Raw genomic sequence first — 7539 nt, forward strand, 5'->3', positions numbered from 1 at the left:
GTCGCTGAAGGTCCTCCCCGTAGTTACCAGCAATGGTAAGTGTAAAGTGGTAGGACGACGACAGCAACAGCCAATCACCAGGTTACAGCATACGGATGTTCCGGTTACAGCATACCCGCAACACCGCACTCCCGCAAGGATAAGTAGGTAAGAAGGCTGCAACAAAAAGCATCGGTGCACTAAACATTCCACGCTACCCTTCACACTCCACCTTTAAACATGTCACTCTTCTATATTTCATAGAGCACGTGGGCCTGCACAAACGAACTTTTAAAACAACAAATCAGCTATTTTCCTTCCTTCTCTCCATATCTGCAAAAAACATATACAGATTATTATTTTAGCGTCACAAAGAGCAAATTATGCGCTAACTTGGACAGAACAACAGAGAGTATTCCATTCCACAAACACAGACTCGTCAACAGCGTTAAATAAAAAACGTTCGCGCTGGACCCGAGTACTCTTCAGACTGGCTCGCTCGCTCCCCCAGTATGAAATGAAAGTTTTTGTCTTGTGCACGTGGATTAAAAAAAAAATTTATTTATTTTTTACAATTAAACAAATTATTAGAGTAAAACAAGAGGCGAAGCCTTCAAGGCTCCCGTAAGAAATCAACAAACAGTAACATAACACAAACTCACTCACTCCGTAACACACACACACACAAACACACACACACTGACACACACACACACACACACACACACACACACACACACACGCACACAGTTAAAACTAACGCATCATATCAACTCCATGTATAATTTTCAAAAGAAGGCAAACATAAAATGACTAGGGTAATGGGTTAGGTACCTGCCATGTGGGCACTTTTTCCACTGCTGTCCTCAGTCCTATACTTTTCATCAAGACTTGTCACCATGCCGAGTAGATCTAAATTCGGAAGTCTTCATGTGGCTGAGGCATATATCTGACATAGCGTCGATCTTGTTGTAGGTTAACCTCCTTTCTGAAACAAATGGCAAAATGCGATTAGTTATGATGACTACAACCTACACAAATATAAACAGTGTTTTGAAACAGAATAGTCAGGTTATACAAGCCACTTTACCTATGCAGCATGGTAACCCTACAATATGCGAAACATGTCGACTGCAGCAGCCTGGTTCTTAAAATAATTCTGACGGTCAACACAGCCAGAAATGCCAACAAAGACAAGAAAGCTGTTGCAAGGTAAGCTTACCAAACGTTACATAGCGAATCATATGATAGTGCGTAAACAGCAAACAGTAGATCTACAATCAAAGAGAGGATCGAGTCTGGAATGAAACGCGATACAGATCTAGCATTCAAAAACTGTCTTTCACGTTCAAGGAAGTTGTTGCAAAGTACTTAAGACTTACTAAATTGTACAGACAAAACCATGACAGTGCATGTTTTGAATCTGAGGAAAAAATCGTGATCATTTTGACTTTGAGAACAGATTCATTCCGTTTCCTTATATCTGCATGTTCAAGTAAATGGTGGACAGTTTTTTTCGGGCAGAGTAAACTTAACTTGAGACTCTACTGCAAGTCTTGAAATTCACATAAATCGAACCACGAGCAAAGACATCCAAACAATACAGGCACTTTAGATCAACTCATTTCACTAGAGGTAACTGCCTAGCACTGTGTTTGACATCCGTGTCTGCTGAAATAAAAAGAAATTAAAACAAAACGGATTAACAGTAGGTGACACGTTATCAGAGTGGAAGACACTAGATCTGTCTCTGAACTTACCGGGATACGGCTGCAAGATCGACACTGACTGCCGCGCTTTCGACAGCTCTTCCTCGCGTGGACATTGGAAACACGCTGTGCAGATCAAATTGTAGGAAATCTCCCTTTGGTATCTTCTTTATTTACTTTTCTGGAGCTTAGAAACCGAACAACATGTTAATCGTCTTCCCCGGCGAATCGGCGAGGTGAGAACTGGACCACAATCCTTCGCGCGACCCCTGACCTGATCTTGACACCTGACCTGCCGTCTACATACCAAACACGACACAAACCAGTCAACTGCTTGTACCCCTTCAAAACCCCCCACCACCCGTTTTCTTTGGATACACGCTTTAACTACACACATGCCGACACAATGTTGATCATTGCTTCAATAATTTGAAGATGGTGCTTGAAAATTAACCACGTGAAATGAGTATTTCGGTGTTTAGCCAAAAATGTTAGTTTCTACCACAGACATACACACATACATACGCACGCACGCACAGACAGACACAAGTTAGCATCGCATAGGCTACACTTACGTGAGCCAATAAAACATTAAAACGTTCATAATAAACAATAGTAAACAAGAATTTAAAAAAAAAAAAAAAAAAAAGACCGCCCATGCCGGGAATCGAACCCGGATCAATTTGGCCATAGGCGGACGTGCTTTCCACCAAGCCACCAATTCTGACAATTTTGCCAGTGAACTCAAAAGCCTAGAGGCAGGTTTCATGGTATTAGGCCATTTTGATAGTCTCAGATTTGCTTAGTCTTTTAAATCCATATCTGTGAGAATCTGCTGTATTTGTTGTATTAACATGCAAACTAGTTGTTGTTTAAATACTTTTTTTGACTCACATGCGAAGCAAAAGTGAGTCTATGTACTCACCCGAGTCGTCCGTCCGTCCGTCCGTCCGTCCGTCCGGAAAACTTTAACGTTGGATATTTCTTGGACACTATTCAGTCTATCAGTACCAAATTTGGCAAGATGGTGTATGATGACAAGGCCCCAAAAAACATACATAGCATCTTGACCTTGCTTCAAGGTCAAGGTCGCAGGGGCCATAAATGTTGCCTAAAAAACAGCTATTTTTCCCATTTTTCCCATTTTCTCTGAAGTTTTTGAGATTCAATACCTCACCTATATATGATATATAGGGCAAAGTAAGCCCCATCTTTTGATACCAGTTTGGTTTACCTTGCTTCAAGGTCAAGGTCACAGGAGCTCTTCAAAGTTGGATTGTATACTGGAAAAGGTAATTATGTCCACCGTTTATATCATTTGTCCGATCGGTGGTAATTTGTATAGGCATCCCGTTACAGCCTGTCAAACAATGTCACCCCTAAAATCGACCTGACAAAAATCATAGCCCCGTGTTTTAAAATCTGCAAAAAATCAGAATATACACTTACCAAATACTTAGGACTACCGTTAGAAAGGCCATTCAATTTCCAGTTCAGAGCATTTTGTTTGATGCACCTTACTTCTCTAGTCTTTGTGTAGCCTTTTGACAAAGGCGGTAAGGGTCAACCGCAAAAAAAAGGCACGTTTTGTGGCCATTTTTGAGGGGGTCCTCCACTCAAAGTGCCATATCTGCTCAAGTTCTCAATGAATTGCTTTAAAAATTTCAGAAGTTATGACTAATAGGCTGACCCAAATCTGTGTTGATTTTGGTGAACGTGTATACTAAGCGTGTCTTCTAACGCAACGTTTCCGAAAGACCTAAACAAAGATTTTTTGCAGATTTTAAAACACGGGGCTTTGGTTTTTGTCAGGTCGATTTTAGGGGTGACCTTGTTTGATAGGCTTTAACGAGATGCCTATACAAATTACCACCGATCGGACAAATGATATGAACGGTGGACATAATTACCTTTTCCAGCATATAAAATTGAACTAAAATGGATTGCGTTTTACCGCTTTTGTTAGCGTGCGAAAGTTGTTGCAATAATTGTTTGGCCAAGTTTACTTTGATATCATTGTGTTTGCACTGCATAGTACACCTTATTAGCTTATTATTATTGCTTGCTGAATTTTGTTGTTGTTATTGACTGTATGCTTGTTTTTATCGCTATGATGGGTTAGTTTGCTTGTATTTTCTTATGTCATGATTTGTATATCGTGTGAGGTGGTTATCGGAATTGTAAAGCGCTTGGAGCTGTGAATGGGGACTTGCAGTTGCACTATAGAAAAGTGATTTATTATTATTATTATTATTATTATTAGTTTTTCTGTTGCAGAAGAAACGGGCGACAAGTACAGAATTCTGCTAAAGTCTATGCAGTGAAAGAGACTGTGCAACTTGAACTGCTGAACCGCTTTTTCACTGGCATCTCAACTACCGTCTTGTGCACCGGTTTTCACTGTTGAACATTCAGGAATTGTGCATAAGACCATGACGCTTTCAAGGCCGGGTTGACCTTGACATTGATCCGAGTTCACCTTCACCTGAAAGGGAAATTGACCTTGAGGTGGTTAGGAGTTCTCTTCAAGAAGGATCCACATGTGTGTTCGCACAGCAACATTTGACTCGGAAAGAACAGTGTTTGGATTGTTTTGTTTTGTTTTGTTTTGTTTTGTTTGGTCTTTTTAAACTGAGCAAGTTTACATTCTGCTCTTCAAGTGATTCCGAGTGACTGTTTGCTAATGTTTGTGAATGTGTGGACTCTTTGTGATTAGCTTTGAAATGATTTTCTAGGACTTCATGCATTTGTTTTCTCCCGCTATATGAAACAGTACGGAATGATGTTGCATGTATGGGGAGAGAAAAGTATGCAGAAACTGCATATTCAATTTTGTTCGTGCCGATTTTACTTCTGCTAACTCATTTGTGTGATTGAGCAAGTGTTGACGGAATGACGCAGCAGCAGGCTTTGCATTTATCAGGGATTGTGTTAACTAGAATTGTACAGTATTTTACCCGTAAAAATCTGAAGATACTGGAAATTAAATGGACAACAGTCGTATTTGCTGATTGTGGACTCGCATTTTTCCCAACAAATATATAAACGCAGTGTTTTAGACTTGGTTTGACTGATTTTCAAATTGGCTAGCACGATCACTGATTTATGCTTTTTTAGATGAACATTAACCTTGAGACAGAAAGTGTCGATTCGGAAACATACTTTTGTTTGATTTAAGCCTTTTTTTGTTGAATATGTTAGGCTGCAACAGAGACATTCTTTTAGCTCAAACTTATCAATTGAAATTGAAATTGTTTTTGAAGAGTTGCGATAAAAAGGGTTCGTACAGGTCATGGAAAACCTGGAAAGTCATGGAATTTGATTTTTAATTTTCCAGGCCTGGAAAGTCATGGAATTTCAATTCAAGCCATGACTATATAAACAACAGTTTTGTTTGACTTCATTCTCCTCTTATTATTCCCCCTTGATTTTTCTGACGCTAATGTGAAGCAACATGCATAAAAGCTGTCACCAGGAAAATATTAGCGTCATGTGTGTGTGTGTGTGTGTGTGTGTGTGTGTGTGTGTGTGTGTTTGATTCCCCGGAGCTACACATCTCCAGCCCCAACCACCATCACCACCACCGCCATCCACACACACATACACACACACAGACATACACACACAGACATACACACACACACACACACACACACACACACACACACACACACACATACACGCACACTCAGTACAATACTTACTGCAGTAATCTCCATCCGAAGTGTAGGTCCCTGAGCACGCACACTTTTCGCTCTTGCACTCTGCGTTCATGACACAGTGTGTGTCACCCGTACAGGCTCCTCCCACCTTCATTCCTGTGTCACGGGAGACAGAATCAAAACCATATCAACCCTTTGACTGGCGTGAGAACTTAGTTTAAAAATACACTTGAAACAAATCAGCATACAAAAAGTTAGCCCAAGACTAAAAATAGATTTCCAAGGGAGGCAATTCAAATTGTAATAAACAGCAGTTTTTTGCCTTCTGGGAGGTTTTGTTGGGAGGGGGGCGGACAGGGGGGGGGGGGGGGGGAGGTTGAGGGGTCGGGGATTCGGTGTTTTGTTACTTGTTTCTTTGCTTTTTGATGACAGCAATACGCGTTATAGAAGTAAAGGGGTCTAATCTAACAAGTATGTGGTTGTATTATAAAGGTGCAGGGATACAAAAACACATGAGTGCATGCAGACACATCTACACACACACACACACACACGCACACACACATACACTCACACACACAAACACACACACACACACGCACACACACACATACACACACATAGCTTACACACACATACACACAGTTATACATGTACTAATCTCTCTCTCTCTCTTTCTCTCTCTTTCTCTCTCTCTCTGTCTCTCTCTCTCTCTCTCTTCTCTCTCTCTCTCTCCTCTCTCTCTCTCTCTCTCTCTCTCTCTCTCTCTCTCTCTCTCTCTCTCTCTCTCTCTCTCTCTCTCTCTCTCTCTCTCTCTCTCTCTCTCTCTCTCTCTCTCTCTCTCTCTCTCTCTCTCTCTCTTACCACATCTGTTTTCCTCGTTGACGAAGTTTGCTTTGCAGGCACACTTCAGTGTGGAACACTCCGCGTTTATGCCACAGTCACCGTTTGCTGAGCACGTCTCGTTGAGTTTCAGTTCTGCGAAATAACACAAACACTTTAAAACAATATCAACATCAACAACCACTACAACAACTACAACTACATAACGAAACACTGTTTTCCACAACATGCAAGGTGGGTTTTTTGTGGGTTTTTTGCTGTAGAAGTCAGATTATTTCTGTAAATTGGTTACTTTGCTTGCGCGTGTTATTATGATTATCGTATTCATGAAATACAATCAACAACAACATAATTAACAACATTATCAATGAACAAGTCGCCTTGAGCGATATCAAAACATTTAGTTAATCTTACGGCCAGAACACCAACACGGATCTAAAAAGTCTTCCCCGGAAAATGGCTGACCTAAAAACCGTCACGATATGGACCCAATTTTCATATAAGGCCAAAAAAAAAAATTGTCTGTTTAGGGTAACATGACCAAAAAAAGTAGGGTCGGTAGGTAGGTAGGGTTTTTTTTGTTTTTTTGTTTTTTTGTTTGTAAATGCTATGTTGGCTGAACATTCACTTCTTATATTTGATGAATACATGTTTCAAAACTAACGTATAAATAAAACAGAGAGAAAGGGAGAGAAAGAAACGCCAAATGTCTCTTTTTAGCATTTTTACCTCTTTTTTTTTCTTTTTTTTTTTTTGAAATCAAAAAAAAGTTTTTGGGTCGGTGCCAAATCGATAGGGTCGGTCGGGTGACCAGAAACAGACAATTTTTTTTTTGGCCTAACGCATTGTCGCCAAGTTTTGGGGCTTAATATCAAATCAAAACATAATTATATGTTTCTTGGGATTATTGGATTATTTTCTTTAAATCGAGGGATTCACTTTTGCAATTTTGATGCCCTGCAAAATATCGAATAACCAATTAATTGAACAATGTATCAGCGTTCAACCAAAATGCAATCCCACAGTCCGGACTGGATCAAAGAATATCCAAGACATTTTATTAATAGATGAGGTAACCACAGTGCCGCCTCAACTTTTGTTCAAACGTCGATAATACAGAATAAAACAAAAACATTTGTAAATAACAAATTCAACAACACCGAAAAACTGTCTGGGGATACCATATGTAAGACCTCTAAATTTTGGTTTCAAGATGATCTGTCGAGTGGTTTTCTGTAAATCGCGCTACACACACTATGTGACACACACACACACACACACACACACACACACACACACACACACACACACACACACACACACACACACACACACACACACACACA

General features: G+C 40.2%; 1 long non-coding RNA gene across 1 annotated transcript in view; it reads right to left on the reverse strand.

Annotated features, from left to right (window-relative positions):
• Positions 1 to 5372: 5372 nt before the first annotated feature.
• LOC138957536 (uncharacterized) overlaps positions 5373 to 7539 on the reverse strand; it is a 2467-nt gene continuing 300 nt past the window's right edge. The window contains exons 2-3 of the long non-coding RNA XR_011453066.1: positions 6215 to 6328; positions 5373 to 5506 (exon numbers count right to left, since the gene is read on the reverse strand). This is a non-coding gene — a long non-coding RNA (uncharacterized lncRNA). The remainder of the gene's footprint in view (positions 5507 to 6214; positions 6329 to 7539) is intronic.

This window comes from Littorina saxatilis, unplaced genomic scaffold (assembly GCF_037325665.1).
Source record: "Littorina saxatilis isolate snail1 unplaced genomic scaffold, US_GU_Lsax_2.0 scaffold_2742, whole genome shotgun sequence".
Classification (NCBI taxonomy): Eukaryota; Metazoa; Mollusca; class Gastropoda; order Littorinimorpha; family Littorinidae; genus Littorina; species Littorina saxatilis.